Source organism: Amia ocellicauda, unplaced genomic scaffold (assembly GCF_036373705.1).
Source record: "Amia ocellicauda isolate fAmiCal2 unplaced genomic scaffold, fAmiCal2.hap1 HAP1_SCAFFOLD_26, whole genome shotgun sequence".
NCBI classification, from domain to species: Eukaryota; Metazoa; Chordata; class Actinopteri; order Amiiformes; family Amiidae; genus Amia; species Amia ocellicauda.
In genome coordinates this window covers 848,440-865,546 of record NW_027102823.1, presented here as the reverse complement: position 1 = coordinate 865,546, position 17,107 = coordinate 848,440, and positions in this window count along the sequence as shown.

Here is a 17,107-nt window from a genome sequence, read left to right as displayed (position 1 = left end):
CTGGCAGAGAGATGGACTACATCAATACAGAGGGGAACACACACCTGTTCGGAGACTCCCCGCTGTGCCACACACACACCTCCACACTGACACAGCCACGACAGCGTGGTAAACAAGAGCAGGAAGCAGGTAGTGCGCCTATGTAAAAGCCTGGGTCTATATATCATCAATGGCAGGACCAGGGGGTACTCTCTGGGGAGATTCACATACTGCTCGGCTCTGGGCAGCAGTGTGGTGGACTACGCCATAACTGACCTGGACCCACAAGCCAACAATGCGTTTATAGTCAGACAACAATCTCCACTATCAGACCACAGCCAAATAACACTTTACCTAAAAAGATCAGCGCAGCCACAAGTCAGAGCCAAACTTCCCACAAAACTGGTCTCCCTGCCACCCAGTTAGAGATGGTCAGAGCCCAGCACAGAGAACTACACAAGAGCCCTGAATAGTGATGAGATTGAAAACATGTTAGACAGATATCAATCCTCACACTATCAAATAAACCAAAACGGAATAAACTCAGCCACCAAAACACTGAATGAAATATTTGAGAGACTGGCTTTAAAATCAAACATTAAAACAATTAAAAACCAAAATATGAAATCGTCTAAAAGAAAAAAAGAACAGTGGTGTGACCAGGAGTGTGAAACTTCTAGGAAACACCTGAGACATCTCTCCAACACTAAACACAGAGAGCCCGACAACCAGGAGGCTCGCCTCAGCTACTGCCAGGCCCTGCGGCACTACAAGCAACTCCTCAGTAAGAAAAAAGACCACTATATGGGCAGAATAAATACCCCAAAAACAAAAAATGAAATACCAATTCAAAATGGAGAAATCTGGAAAACACACTTTGAAAAACTTTACCAAAATGTTGAAAACAATCCAAAGCCAGAAACAGGTTAAAATATTAAAAAACCTAAATAAATTGGAAGAAATCATTAAGAATAACCAAAATCCCTTAGATAACCCATTTACAATACAGGAACTAAAACATCAACTCAAAATCCTCAAACCCAGGAAAGCCAGCGGCCCCGACAGCATCAGCCCTGAGATGCAGAAGCACAGCAGCCCGCAGCTGCAGGAGGCTCTGCTCAAACTCTTTAACCTGGTGCTGAGAGCCGGGTGTTTCCCTGAGGTCGGGAATCAAGGATTGATCACCCCGATTTTTAAAAGTGGAGACAAATTAGACCCCAATAACTACTGGGGCAGCTGTGTGAGCAGTAACCTGGGGAAGGTGTTCTGCAGTATCATCAACGCCCAGATACTGGCCTTCCTTACCAAGCACAGTGTCCTGAATAAGAGTCAGATTGGCTTCCTACCAAAACACAGCACAACCGATCATATTTACACTCTACACACCCTCATAAATAAATATACCCAAAACAATAAAGGAAAAATATTTGCCTGTTTTGTAGACTTTAGAAAGGCATTTGACTCAATCTGGCACAAGGGATTATTTTATAAACTTCTACAGAGTGGTGTAGGGGGTAAAGTTTATGACATCATTAAATCAATGTATTCTGAAAACAAATGCGGAGTTCAAATTGGCAACTCAAGAACAGAGTTCTTCACTCAGGGGCGGGGAGTGAGACAGGGCTGCATTCTGAGTCCAACACTGTTCAACATCTACATCATCGAGTTGGCCACAGTGTTGGAGCAGTCTGACGCCCGCAGCCTAACTCTCCATGACACAGAGATCAAGTTCCTGCTCTATGCAGACGACCTGGTGCTGCTGTCGCCCACAGAGCAGGGGCTTCAGCAGAACCTGGCGCTGCTAGAGCAGTACTGTCAGAAATGGGCCCTGGCAGTCAATCTGGACAAGACCAGAGTTATGGTTTTCCAGAAAAAAGCCCCATCTCAGGGAAACAGGTACCGCTTCACTCTGGGCAGCACTGGATTAGAGCACTGCACCAGATACAACTACCTTGGCCTGACCATCAGTGCGTCAGGGAGCTTCAGCCTGGCTATAAACGCATTAAAAGACAAGGCACGCCGGGCATTTTATGCCATAAAGACACAATTTGGGAAAACAACAATACCAATAACTATTTGGATTAAAATATTAAACTCCATCATCCAACCAATCCTGCTATATGGGAGCGAAGTGTGGGGTCCCCTCATGAACCTCAATAACAGCAATTGGGACAAAAGCCCCATGGAAATATTCCACCTAGAATTTAATAAAAACATCTTACACGTACACAGAAACACCCCCACGGCTCTGAGGCTCACAGAGCCCGAACACACAATGAGCAAAACAACAACAATTGGGAAAATTGACATGTACCTGAAAAGCAAATACACAAAAGATTAGAGACACGAATTAGAATTACAAAACAAATTGGAATGCTACCGGGCCCTGAATAGAAACATTACATTGGCTGAATACTTAAAAATCCAAAATATAAAAGAGAGACAAAATCTAACTAAATACAGGCTCAGTGACCACAGCCTCGCCATTGAAAAAGGCCGCTACAGAAAATTCTGGGTTGCCAGAGAAGAGCGGCTGTGCAGCCAGTGTGACCTAGGGGAGGTCGAAACACAGGCGCATTTCCTGCTGTCCTGCCCTAAATACACAAAAATCAGGGAGACATACTTTAAAATATTAAAAATGCATATCCCTGAGTTCAGCATGATCCCCGATTGCTGCAAACTCCCCGTCCTGCTGGGAGAGGAGGAGCGCACTGCCTTCTTAGCAGCGCAATATGTATCCACCTGCCACAGCCTGCGAGACAGTGTGTAGACACCAGCCTGTGGCACTCCATTTGCAAAACAAAATAAAAACAGTGATTTTTCTGATGTCATGACACAAATTTTGATACAAACAACAAATATGGTTTATATCCTACTTAATTTTATTTCAATGTGTACTATATTTGTTCCACTGAATCTTGTATTGCAATGTTTTGTCTTGATTGATAGAACATTTGTATCTGCTTTGGCAATATTGTGATAGATCATGCCAATAAAGCACCTTTGAATTGAATTGAAATGAATTGACAGACAGACAGACACACGCACACACACACACACACACACACAGAGCCAGCCAGCCAGACAGCCAGCCAGCTCAGCCATGACATCACGAGCCTCTCTCAGCTGACTGCTATGACATCACAGAGCACGTACATTCCGTTGCTTGCCGTCTGTCAACCACTCAGTCACTGCCAGCCAGACTGGCTGGCTGGCTGGATGGGGGGGCTGCTTGCTGCTGCTGCGTACCTTAGCAAGCTTATTTGCTTGACCGGCCTTCCTACTCCTCTGCCCACATGCCCACCTATGCCCGATCTGCTGTTCACCTGGATCACAGCTCCGCCCCAACAAGGCAGAGCCCCCCAAGAATGGTACAAACTCACCCACGTTCCCCTCCACAGAAAGCTTTAGCCCAAAATAAGGGACACATTCTGCCCAATATGTCAGCGCCAACCACAGCCTGAGGGACACAGTGACACACGAGCACCGGCTGTAAATATAATGTAAATACTCGTTTGTAATGCATGTCATTGTATTTCAAAAAAGGAATCTGGAAATGGTATACCTATTTTCTTTATTTGTATGTATTAAAGATCACATTTTATTACATTTTCTTTTTCTGTACTTCATTACATCTTATTGTGATTCATAATTCTATTATTTATTTTCCGTGTATATGTATGTATGTATGTATTGTGACAAACCAAGGGGCAGGGTCATACATGGCAGATATGTCAGGCCAGGTCTGCTGCAAGGTGTGTACTCTAGGGTAGAATACCGACCCTAGGCAACTACACTCCCCAGAAACCCTCAGGCAGCCATTCTAGCACCTAATGTGGTCACTTGGTGTTACTTCCTCAATTATTCACCAGGTATATAAGGCGGGCCTGAGAGAGAGAGAAGTGAGAGACAATAGGGTGAGTTATCTGGAAAACAGAGGTAGCTCATAAGGAGAAAGCCAAGACTTATTTATTCCAGACTTTGTTTAAAATAGAATGATTATGTAAGATTAGTTACAACTCCAGTGTGAGTTAGGTTTTGTTTTCAGATTTGTTTTGTTTGAAGTAAACATACAGGCACAGCCCTGTATTTGCAACCTCCTCCCTGGGTCATGACTGGTTTTTACTCCTAAGAAGATCACAGAGAAGACCCGCACATGTGTACAGCCAAGGCGTTTTGTCACATTTGGTGTAGAATGCGGGCAGCACCTCATGAAACCCAGACTGGCTGAGTGAATTTTTTTATCCAAAAAAAAAAAAACTACAGGCTGTAATAGCCCAACAGGAAGCGACCAGGGTGCAGCAGGTGGCTCACCAGGATGCTATGCGGATGCATCAGGAAGCACTGCAGGTCCAGCATGATACAAATAAAATGTTTAGAGAAGAGCAGGAAAAGGTGACTAAAGAGCTGAAAGAGAGTGTTGAAGCACTTGCAACCAGGATTGGGCCACAGGGGGCTGCAACCCATTCCACTCCCCGCACCAATCACTTTCTGCAGAAAATGACAAAACAGGACGATGTTGAGGCCTTCCTTATGACCTTTGAGAGGACAGCAGAGAGAGGGATGGCCAAAAGATTCCTGGGCAGGGCTTGTGGCACCTTATCTGGCAGGGGATGCACAGAAAGCGTACTTTGATCTGGAGCTGAAGGACGCCCAGGACTATGATAAATTGAAAGCGGAGATAATGACCCGATTGGGCGTGACCACCGCAGTGAGGGCACATCGGTTTCAGCAGTGGGCCTACCAACCAGGACAACCAATCCGAACGCAGATGTTTGATCTGATCCATCTGGCCAGGAAATGGCTACAGCCAGAGGTCCATTCATCAGCCGAGGTGGTGGAGGCCATAGTCCTTGACAACTACCAACGCTGTTTGCCCAAGGACGTTCGACGCTGGGTTGGCCAGAATGAGGTGCTGTCCGCTGACACCTTGGTGGCCATTGTAGAGCGGTTCTATACAGCCGGAGCAGCAGAGCATGTACCGGAGGTTAAAAACTCGTTCCCCAGGCCATGACGAACCAGCGGACCGGGTAAGATGGTTCCAAAGTACTCTGGGAAACATGACGCTCTGGATTGGAAGAAAAGAGCAAGACTGGGGGGGGCAAAGGTGGGGCCTAAAGCCGAGACTAAGGGTTATAGGGGGTCACCATCACAACCAATTGTCTGCTACAATTGTGACAAAGTAGGACATATTGCGGCCCACTGCCCAGGTAGAGAGGAACCAATGCAATGTAATGTGTGTGATATGGGGAAAGAGAAACCGGTATTTTATGCCTGCCCTGTTGGGACGGATGTTTTCATAGGCGGAGTACCTAATCCAAAACACATGTGTTCAGTGATAGTCGATGAGAAAGAAGTGGCTGCTCTACTCGACTCTGGCAGTATGGTTACACTGGTCACAGAAAAATTAGTAGCGACCAACAAGCTGGATAGACATCAGGAGCTCAGTATCACATGCACACATGGTGACACACGCCCCTATCCCACAGCCCTTGTAAACATACAGACAGAGGCCGGGAAACTAGATTACGAAGTCGGTGTGGTACCCAACATGCCATATGATGTGATACTGGGACGATATTTTCCTAATTTTGGAAAACTAGATAGAAAACATAGTAAATTGGAAATGCACACTGAAAACTGTAAGCCAGAAGTTGCCTCGATCCCACAACTAGAGCTAAAAGTAGACCTGGTTCCAGTTGAGTCGACAGTGAAGGTTTTGGTTGGGGAAAATTAAACTGAAAACATAGGGGTGGAATGTAGTGACGTAGATGACCCTATGGAGGGTGAGGAACCCAGCACTAGCAGGGTGGGTGAGAATCCATTCATAGAGACCCCTGAAGCTGACAATGTAGAAGTGTCAGTGTTAGAGGGACTCCCCACTGATTTTGGCAGCGCACAGGTGCGAGATCTCACTCTACACTATGCTAAAGAAAATGTGAAGGTAGTAAATGGGACCCCTATGACTACTGCAGACCCGCCAACAGCTTATCCTTATTTTATGGTAAAAAATGACCTATTGTACCGTGTAAATAAGATAGGGGTGGACATTGTGGAGCAATTGCTAGTTCCCACCCCATTCAGACGAACAGTTCTCAATCTGGCACATGGGCATATCCTGGGGGGACATCTGGGGATGGACAAAACCAAGGATAGACTCCTGAGGAGGTTTTACTGGCCAGGCGTACATGCAGACGTGACAGAACATTGTAGCTCATGTCCTGAATGTCAACTACATGCTCCTAAACCAGCCTTCAGAAGCCCACTGGTCCCTTTGCCCATCATAGAGACCCCCTTTGCTAGGATAGCTATGGATGTGGTGGGACCTCTCCCGAAATCAGCCAGAGGGCATCAGTATATACTGGTTATTTTGGATTATGCCACCAGGTACCCAGAAGCCATTCCACTGCGGACCATGGCTTCAAAAGGTATTGCAAAAGAGCTAATGTTGATGTGTAGTAGGGTGGGGATACCGAGGGAGATATTAACAGATCAGGGCACACCCTTTATGTCTAAGGTTATGACCGATCTGTGTAAATTGTTGCAGGTTAAGCAGTTGAGAACATCAGTCTACCACCCACAAACAGATGGGTTGGTTGAGAGATTTAATAGGACCCTGAAGTCCATGCTAAGAAAGGTAATCGATAAGGATGGGAAAAATTGGGAATTCATGCTGCCCTACTTGATGTCTGCCATTAGGGAAGTCCCACAGGCTTCCCTGGGCTTTTCGCCTTTTGAACTGTTATATGGGAGGCACCCCAGGGGGATATTAGACATAGCCCGTGAAACGTGGGAACACGAGTCCACTCCTTTCCGGAGTGTAGTCGAGCACATCAATGCTATGCAAGAGAGAATAGCCACAGTCACTCCCATTGTGAGAGAGCACCTAAGGCAGGCACAGGAACACCAACAATTCGCCTATAATCGTCAGGCTACACTGAGGGTGTTCCAGCCTGGTGATAGGGTGTTGGTGTTGGTTCCCACTGTAGAATGTAAATTTCTGGCTACGTGGATGGGACCTTATGAGATTATAGAGCGAATACGGGAAGTGAACTATAAGGTTCAGCAACCCGGCCGCCGACCCCCAGAACAAATATATCATGTCAACTTAATAAAAGCCTGGAAGGACAGGGAAGTGTTGATGTTGACTTACCCCCCTCAGCCACTAGGGACACCGAAGGTGAATATTGCAGCTGCCTTGTCACCTGACCAGTTGAAGGAGGTGAACGACTTGATAATACGTAATAGGGAAGTTTTCTCAGGCATACCGGGGCGTACCCATTTAGTCTCTCACAACATTGTGTCTCTCCCAGGAAAGAAGGTAAATATGAGGCCTTACAGGGTACCAGAAGCTCGCAGGAACACTATTAGAAATGAGGTTAAGGAAATGCTGGAGGCAGGGGTTATTGAAGAATCCCACAGTGAGTGGTCCAGCCCTATAGTCATGGTTTCCAAACCTGATGGCTCCTGGAGATTCTGTAATGATTTTAGAAAGGTTAATGAAATTTCAAAGTTTGATGCATACCCAATGCCCCGAGTAGATGAATTGTTAGAGAATATTGGGAATGCTCGCTATATTTCAACTATTGACTTAGCCAAGGGCTACTGGCAGATTCCCTTGACCCCGGGTGCCAAAGAAAAAACAGCCTTTGCAACCCCAGATGGTCTGTTTCACTACACAGTGATGCCCTTTGGCCTGCATGGTGCTCCTGCCACCTTTCAAAGGTTGATGGACCACATACTTAGACCACACAGGACGTATGCGGCAGCATATTTAGATGATGTGGTCATTCACAGTCCAGATTGGGAATCACATTTGTCTCAGCTCCAAGCGGTATTGGATTCAATACATGCAGCAGGCCTGATGGCTAATCCAACCAAATGCAATTTGGGGTTGGAAGAGGCCAAATACTTGGGCTATACAGTAGGGAGGGGTATGGTGAAACCCCAAATATCCAAGGTTGAAGCCATAAACTCTTGGCCTAGGCCTGTCAATAAAAAGCAGGTTAGGGCATTTTTAGGGTTAACTGGGTATTACCGGAGGTTTATTCCCAACTATGCTACCTTAGCGGCCCCTCTGACTGATATGACTAAGGCTACAGAACCCAATATGGTTAGATGGGGTGATACAGCAAACCGGGCTTTCCGGAGCCTACAGGAGGCGCTCTGCCGCAACCCCGTTTTAATGGTACCTGACTTTCAGAAAGAATTTATAGTCCAGACGGACGCCTCTGAGGTGGGGATCGGAGTGGTTTTGTCCCAAAGAATGGGTGATCACGAACACCCGGTGTTGTTCCTTAGCAGAAAGTTGGAATCCAATGAAATAAATTATTTGGTAGTTGAAGAAGAATGTTTGGCAGTGAAGTGGGCTTTGGACAGTCTTCGATACTATTTGTTGGGCAGGCACTTCACCCTGATCACTGACCATGCCCCCCTCACTTGGATGCATCGTTCGAAAGACAGGAATGCCCGTGTGATGAGGTGGTTTTTGAGTCTCCAACATTTTCATTTCACCCTGCAGCACAGGCCAGGGAAGGCCATGGGGAATGTTGATGGGCTGTCCCGGGTGCATGCTTTTTTGCGGCTGTCGCTCGACCTATGGGGTCGCAGCTGGGGGGGAGGATGTGGGACAAACCAAGGGGCAGGGTCATACATGGCAGACATGTCAGGCCAGGTCTGCTGCAAGGTCTGCACTCTAGGGAAGAAAACCGACCCTAGACAACTACACTCCCCAGAAACCCTCAGGCAGCCTAATGTGGTCACTTGGTGCTACTTCCTCAATTATTCACCAAGTATATAAGGCGGAAAGATAGAGTCAAGCTAGAAGGTCAGGCCAGAAGCTAGTTTGATTTCTGTTTGTTATTTACGATGAGAACCTTGGAAACAATGTCAAACGGTATGACCTACGTGCCTGTTCCCTAAAACCATGTGTAGACCTATGGACTCTGTTCTATAATGATATATGTTCTGCTTAGTTAGCCTTTAAGATAACATAGTAATGACTTTCTAGCATGTATGCATGTATGTATGTCCAATTGCTTTGACAATACAAATGAATTGAATTGAGAGGGAGAGAGAGAGAGAGAGAGAGAGAGAGAGAGAGAGAGAGAGAGAGACAGACAGACTGAAAAACAGACAAACAGACACACACACACACACACAGACATACACACACACACACAGAGCCAGCCAGCCAGCCAGCTCAGCGATGACATCACGAGCCTCTCTCAGCTGACTGCTATGACATCACAGAGCACGTACATTCCGTTGCTTGCCGTCTGACAACCACTCAGTCACTGCCAGCCAGACTGGCTGGCTGGCTGGATGTGGGGGATGCTTGCTGCTGCTGCGTACCTTAGCAAGCTTATTTGCTTGACCGGCCTTCCAACTCCTCTGCCCACATGCCCACCTATGCCCGATCTGCTGTTCACCTGGTCACAGCTCCGCCCCAACAAGGCAGATTCTCCCAAAAATGGTACAAACTGATCCACGTTCCCCTCCACGGAAAGCTTTAGCCCAAAATAAGGGACAAATTCTGTAACAACATAATGGATGCCCACCCAACCTGTGACAAAACTGAGAAAAAAGAAAAACGCCAGTCCTCCTGGGGGAGGGACACACAGCCACCCTGGCTGCCCAATATGTCAGCGCCTACCACAGCCTGAGGGACACAGTGACACACGAGCACCGGCTGTAAATATAATGTAAATACTTGTTTGTTATGCATGTCATTGTATTTCAATAAAGGAATCTGGAAATAGTAAACCTATTTTCTTTATTTGTATGTATTAAAGATCACATTTTTTTACATTTTCATTTTCTGTACTTCATTACATCTTATTGTGATTCATAATTCTATTATTTATTTTCCGTGTAGATGTATGTATGTATGTATGTATGTATGTATGTATGTATATGTATGTATGTCCAATTGCTTTGACAATACAAATGAATTGAATTGAGAGGGAGAGAGAGAAAGAGAGAGAGAGAGAGAGAGAGAGAGGAATATGAGCTCCTAAAAAACATTTGTTTTTATACATAAGCGGATTTAATTTGTCATTTACAAATGAATATATAGCACTATAAACATACACAGAAGACATGGAATAGAAATTCAGAAGAAAAAGTATTCAAAAAATAATAATTTTAAGAGAAACACAAAAAGAAGAAAGCAGAGAGACAGTTCAGGAAGAAAAGTCAGAAAAGAAAAGCTGAAGACAAGAATTGGAGGTAAGACCTTTCACCTATAGAGACAAATAATTAAACAAAAAAATATGTATTAATAAAATAAATAAGCATTCTCAGTAGTTGACTCAGCCAATGAAAATGCAGAGCTCCGATTTGAATAGAGTGACAGTAGGAGAGAGCCCAACTGCCACTGAGACTGATAGAAATCTATCGAACAGCAGTCTGACTGCAGAGCTGCCTTTTGAAATCCGATACCCTGAAGACATTCGCTCTGCACAGGCTAAGAAGGACTACAAACAAGCTGTGATGAGAGCATCTCCTGAGACCCTCATCCTAGACTACACCGGTAAAGGAGAAAACAGGGTCAAGAACAATCTACTGTTCTACACTCAGTACCCCACCGCCTTTCACAAAACCCTGTGCCAGACATACCCCAATAACAACAAGTGGGGCATTAGCAGAGGCAGGCAGATCTCAGTGCTGGTAGAGAAAGACACAGACAGTGTGATGCTCACTTTTAATGTATACCACATCATGGTGCAGGACAGCGAGAGCAGCCTGGACCAATTATCTCTCGGCTTCCACACCTCAAAGCAGCAGACTGAGGTAGAGAAACACGAGCCAGAGCCAGCCACCCTGCAGTCTGCCCCCAGCCACACGGAGCCAGACAGTGCCCCATCTCCCACAGACTGCCCCCCTGTCTACCCAAAACTCTCCAGCAACATTAAAACACTAAAGGAATGCCTATCAGTGCTGGAGCTGAAGTTTGCGGAGTTCAGGGACTAAAGATGCACCACAAGGCTGAGATCCATAAGCTGAGAGCAGCAGTGAGAGACCAGGAGGAGCAGAGCCAAACCCTGAGGACGGAGCTGCACAGAGCGAGGGAGGAGCTGACCAGGACACCCCAGCACAGCCAGCTGAGGAGCCTGCAGAGCCAGCTGGAGAAGCTAAGAGAGGAGCACAGAGACTGCACTGCACTGACCCCACAACACCTACAACCCCTGACGCACCCACTGACGCACCCACTGATCCACCCACACTCCCCACCACTCCTGACACCCCCACTATCACCAGACCTGCCACTAATACACAAACCCCTGAAACGCCACTCCCCTAAAACACACCCGCTGCCCCCACCACTCCCGACGCAAAACCCGGAGTGGCAGGTCAACACAGAGGTGGTCATTCTGAGCGACTCCAATGGGAAGTTCCTGGATGAGAGGCGCCTCTTCCCTGGGCGAAAAGTGAAAAAGCTTTGGTGCCCGACAGCACAGAGAGCCCTGGAGCTGCTCTCCAAGAGGAGGCTGTGCCAGGTCAAACACATCCTCATCCACACCGGCACTAACGACCTGAGTGCCCGCAGGGGCGATGTGGCCTCAGCCCTGAGACAGGTGGCAAAGAAAGCCACAGAGGAATTCCAAACTGCCAAAATCACCATCTCCACACTGCTGCCCCGCACAGACGTGCCCCTGCACATCATCCAGGCCATCAACGCAGAAGTATCCCGAAGATGTGCCCTCCTCCCCAACGTCCACCTGGCACACCACTGAGACATCCAGCCACATCACCTGTATGACCACGTCCACCTCAACAAGACGGGTGTGAGGAAGGTCCGTTTTTAGTGTTTCTCTGAACACATCCAAGCTTACCTAGGCGCTACATATTATTTTCAATTACCCGTAATTCTGATCTGTATTTTGGCTTGTTAATAGAAGTTATTGAAGTTGGACTCCTAATTCAAAATAACCAATATGTATCTCAACGTAATTTACTGACAGACATCACTCTTTATCACTTTCACTTTTGAAGGAACTGCTTTGTATTCTGTGTATTGTTTTATTGTAGTGCTGCTTCCTTTCTTGGCCAGGTTTTACTTGCAAAAGTGATTTTATTCTCAATGTAAGCTCAAAGTCAAATAGTTTAAATAAGAAAACAATGTATTGAAATGAGAACATCATGAACCTGTGTAATTGTGCTGAAGGACAAGCACTGAAAGCAGAGAGAATTTTGTGTTTGGCATTGAATAGCCTTAAAGAAAACTATGCCGTTTTTGGAAACTTTCATATTTAAGTTGAATGTAGGCAAAAACATTCCAGTCACTCTGAAGAGAGAATACAGTTTACTGTTCGAATAAGTAGCCCCTGAATTGAAGATAAAAATCAAAAGTGCTGTTCGTAATTAGTTTACACTTTTACATCAGATGTCTTGTTTTTGCGTTCCAAATTGAGGAGTTGTGGCATATAATGTAAATGAAGTTACTTCACTAGTAGTGCGATTTTTACGTTGTGTATGTGTGTTTGTATATATGAACTCATACATTTTTTAAAGATTGTATTTGGAAAACAAATTCAGGTATAGCACGTGTCCCCCTTTTGAATGGGTTCTATATATAACATTTTAAAACGAATGGTTCTGTGTAGAACGCTATGTTTGGGGGTTCTTCATGTAACCCCTTTGAAGGGGTTCTACATAGAACCATAAAGGGATCCACCAGAGCGATTACTCGAGGAACCCTTTATGGTTCTGTGCAGAACAATTTCTTCTAAGAGTGTGGAGTGTCGCCACACAATTTCTCTCAGAGGGCTTTTGACCAATGGCAATCCAATCCTGAATGACGTCACCACTATCCTGTTGTACTTTATGGGAGAGATGTATTAAGTAGTTTATAATGAGAAGAATAACAATAATCACCTGTTTTTCATAGGTTTTGTATCCATGGTCTCCTTCATATTAGGAAAGGAAGTTGATCCATAGCCTACTCAGAGACAACTGAGAGTTGGTCTCTGAGCAGCAGCACAAAGGGGTCGAGTCTCTCAATGTCCGTGTGTTGGAGATATTCCACCATATTGGTCCCAGCCTTTAAAACAATGTTAAAGAAGATGTTAAAGATATTGTAGAAATATATTGCAGAAGAGCAGAACTACAATCACACTTTTTCAATGCTATTGCTGTTTTCTACCTCCCTGGTGAGGTACCAATGCGGGAAGTTTGAGAGAGTATTTCTAAAATGTGTATGATCCAATACACACAGTTATTTAAAAAGCTGACGTCTTGTACATGCTCACCAGAACCAAGCCTAATTAAATAACACATTTAATATTAAATAAGTACATGTGCAGTAGCCACTTGGACAATTACAGATCCCCAGGTCAAAACACAACAGAAAGACATGGAAGATCGTATTTTCAAATCACATCTGTGGCCCCCATAACTGTAATTTGGTATTAGTGGGTCAAAGGATTTATTTGGTTCAAGTGATAATAAGATCATATTTTGAAAACAAACACTACAGGATGTCATATTTAAAATGACTGTGAGTACCTTTCTTTAGTGACGGTTCTGAGGGGGGCAGGGATTAGTTGAGTGTGCTAATTGGAGCTGTGAAGTGTGCAGAGAAAATACAAATGTTTTCTTTTAATATGAAAACAAAGAACTTTTTTTTAACACCGACCTGGGATTGTGTTTCTTTCCAAGTTTCCTTATTGTTTCTGAGAAGAGACTGTTCACTTGCAAAGTGAACTGGACCCGTGTGACTCGCAGGTAAGGAGAGCCCGTGTTGAACTAAGATGGCTACAGTGAGTTTTCCTGGACAAAGCTCGGGCAAAGGATAGCGCAGAGTGCACCTGCACCTGAGATTGTGTTGAGAAGCTTTGTGATAAGAGCAGGTAAAGAGGGAAAAGAAACACAAGTATTTTCTTTGTTTGAAGAACACATTTTGTTTTAACTGAAACGGGACTACAACTTTTGAAAGGGAAATAGTTGCTAGTGCACTGTATTTTTATTGAGTTTATTAGAAGAAAAAAGCTTATATTTTGGACAGAACGAACTCGTTTGGCATGCAACTAGCAGCAAACGATGTGAAGCAAACAAAACAGTTAGCAAGTTAGCAAGTTAGCAAGTTACAGTCTGTCCTAGGTCCGGGGGTGCTTATGGTTGTTTATGGGTTCCCTTACCTTAGCCAGTGTCATGTACGGGTGTCCGTACCTTACTGGAGTGTTTGTTTTTATTATAATATATATACATAATATAATATATAATAATGTAATATTTCAGATAAATCGTCACAGTGAGTGACACCAGCATTATTGGTTTTTTGAGAAATAAAAAAACAGAATGTAGAGAAGAAAATGTTGGAAGGAAGTTGGGAGAAAGACTGGTCTCCGAAGGAGCACCGGGACTGGTGGAAGCAACAACAACCAGATAAGACAGAGAAAGGAATTGTGATATTGTGTCAGGTTGGTGAGAATCAAGAAAAGAAAATAACAGAAATGGAAGATCATCATAAACAGTAATGTGAATTGAGAGCAGAAGTTGTGAAAAATACGATAGAATTAATAGAACTACAAGGCAAATTAGAAGGGCAAGAAAAGTGGTCAGAAAAGGTGAAGGTGTAGGTGCGCGATGTGCTGCCGTGTTAGGAGCGCGTCGTGACACAGATCACTCCGAGGACGACAGGCCCGATTGGGATGATTTAGATCGCAAAGCATGGGAATATGAAAAAGGAGGTTTTGCTAGCGCTCCTCCCCCATATAATCCGGAATATAAATCAATCACTGATTTTGGTTATAATAATACATTGTATCCAGATCTGACCGCTCTGAAAACGGTCCCAGCTGCACCCATGCAAGTCAAAACTAGACAGAGTAAAGAGGAAGGTCAATCAATAGTCTATACGACTAAAACCCATGTCCCCTTCTCCCCAGGAGAAAAAGAAATGATATGGGCGTCCCTCCCAAAATTAAAACCAAACCAGGGTAACACAACTTTTTGGGATATTCTAGATGAAAAGATGGTTATTCACCTCCTTCACCCGCACGATGTACACATCATCGTGAAGGCTAAATGTCCGCCCAACATTTGGATACAGTTACTACGAGAATATCAGACCGGGGAGTGGGCTAATGTAGCCTCTACAGATGAGGAGGAAATAACAGAACTTTTTCACAATGGATCAAGAAAACTGAGATAGTGAAATAATGAAATAATCGAGTGGGATTATTTGACATTTTATTCTAAATAATCATAAGCTTAAATAATAAGTTATAAGGGCTGTTTGAGACACTGCAGGGTCAATAAAACATGCCACAGATCGGATATCTGAATTATCTTTAGATATCAATGTGTATGTGCTTTGTGTGTTTATGAATATGTATAGTTTGAAGGTGATATAAGGTAAATGTCTATGTTTTGGCAATCATTTTAGAATTATATTTAAAAATGTAACAACAGATTTATCATATTCATGAGGATCTTTGGCTCTATACAGAGTGCCTCAAGCATCAGAAATCAGAAAGAAAGACTATTATAAGAAAAGTAATCCAAAATATACATTGAATAAACAGATGGATAATAATAGTAATACATAAATAGTCATGGTGTCTCCACAAGAAGAACCAGAATTTGTTTGTTAAACATCATGTTATGGACAAGCTCTGTCAAAAGTCAAATTCAAGGAAACGAAAGGCTAGAAGAGAGCCTGGTGCAGCCCTGACAGCCTGTGAAAGCAGGAGAATGTAAACAGTCTGGTGACATGTTACAGTCTTTCAGAAAATGTTTGGTTATTGGTGCCTAGCATATAATACCTGAAATGAAAGTCAAAGTAGACCATGGTTTTAAGATGAGTGATGTAGGAAAAGGGTAAGATACCGCAGAAGTATAAGATTACAACTATAGAATAAGTAAGCTCAAGTAATATAAAATGCTTTACAGGAGAAAAGTAAGAATGGAAAGGAAGAGTAAAAGAGAAGGTGTCCTAGGATTATGGGAATCATTATTGAGATCAATGGCCTATTGGCTAATATTTTGTTAGGTACATATATGACTTCAATAAACGAATAATGGAGTGACATCTGTATAAATATAAATAAAACATATTGATAAAAAAACCTGAATACATTTCTTGTAAGAAATTAAGAATAGGAGAAAGAATAGCTGTTAGAATGCAGAGCAATGTTAACCAAAGTTGAAGAGGGTTTGAGTAAGTTGACGAGGGTCTGAGTAAGTTGATAAGGCTTGGGAAGCAGGAAAAGGCGAGTTTGATGTGTGTGAGACAAATGTGCTGCCACTTTTAGCACAGAGAGCTTCTGATGGTGATTGAATGAAACGTGGGAAAATAAATAAACTTGATGTAGGATAAATGAATAAATAATTGAATGAGATATGAGCCGCAGAGACCTCCCACATTGGAAAGTGGACTACAGCAGATAATCCTCTCCTCTCCCAGGGCAGGGTGATTAAGTGGGGACGCGTGTGAAGAGTGCAGGTGGACCCAGGTGAGTTGTGAAAGAAAGAAGAAACAAAAATAATAAGGCACGCGTGCAAACAATCAAAATAATACTAAGTGAATAACAAATTAAACAATAAAGTGAAAGATAATCAACACACAAAATAATGGCAATATAGAACCAAACAAAATACACAAGCCATATTGCATAAAGTGAAATGAAATATAAATATAATAAGTAATGGTGATTAAGGAGCTAATTAACACCGTCCGTGACATTTACATTGGTTGGGTGTGTGGATACCAGTAATAATTTTTGTTTTATTGAAATACAAAATAATTCTATTTTTCCGAAGTGCTGAACTTTAATACAGTCTAGAAAGATTAATATTTTTTGTCTTGGGCTATATTATTATTACCATAGTTTTTCTATTGTATAAGTATCTTGGAGTAGAGGCATAGGTGGGCATGTGGGCAGAGGAGTAGGAAGGCCGGTCAAGCAAATAAGCTTGCTAAGGTACGCAGCAGCAGCAAGCAGCCCCCACATCCAGCCAGCCAGCCAGTCTGGCTGGCAGTGACTGAGTGGTTGACAGACGGCAAGCAACGGAATGTACGTGCTCTGTGATGTCATAGCAGTCAGCTGAGAGAGGCTCGTGATGTCATCGCTGAGCTGGCTGGCTGGCTGGCTGGCTGGCGGACTGGCTGGCTCTGTGTGTG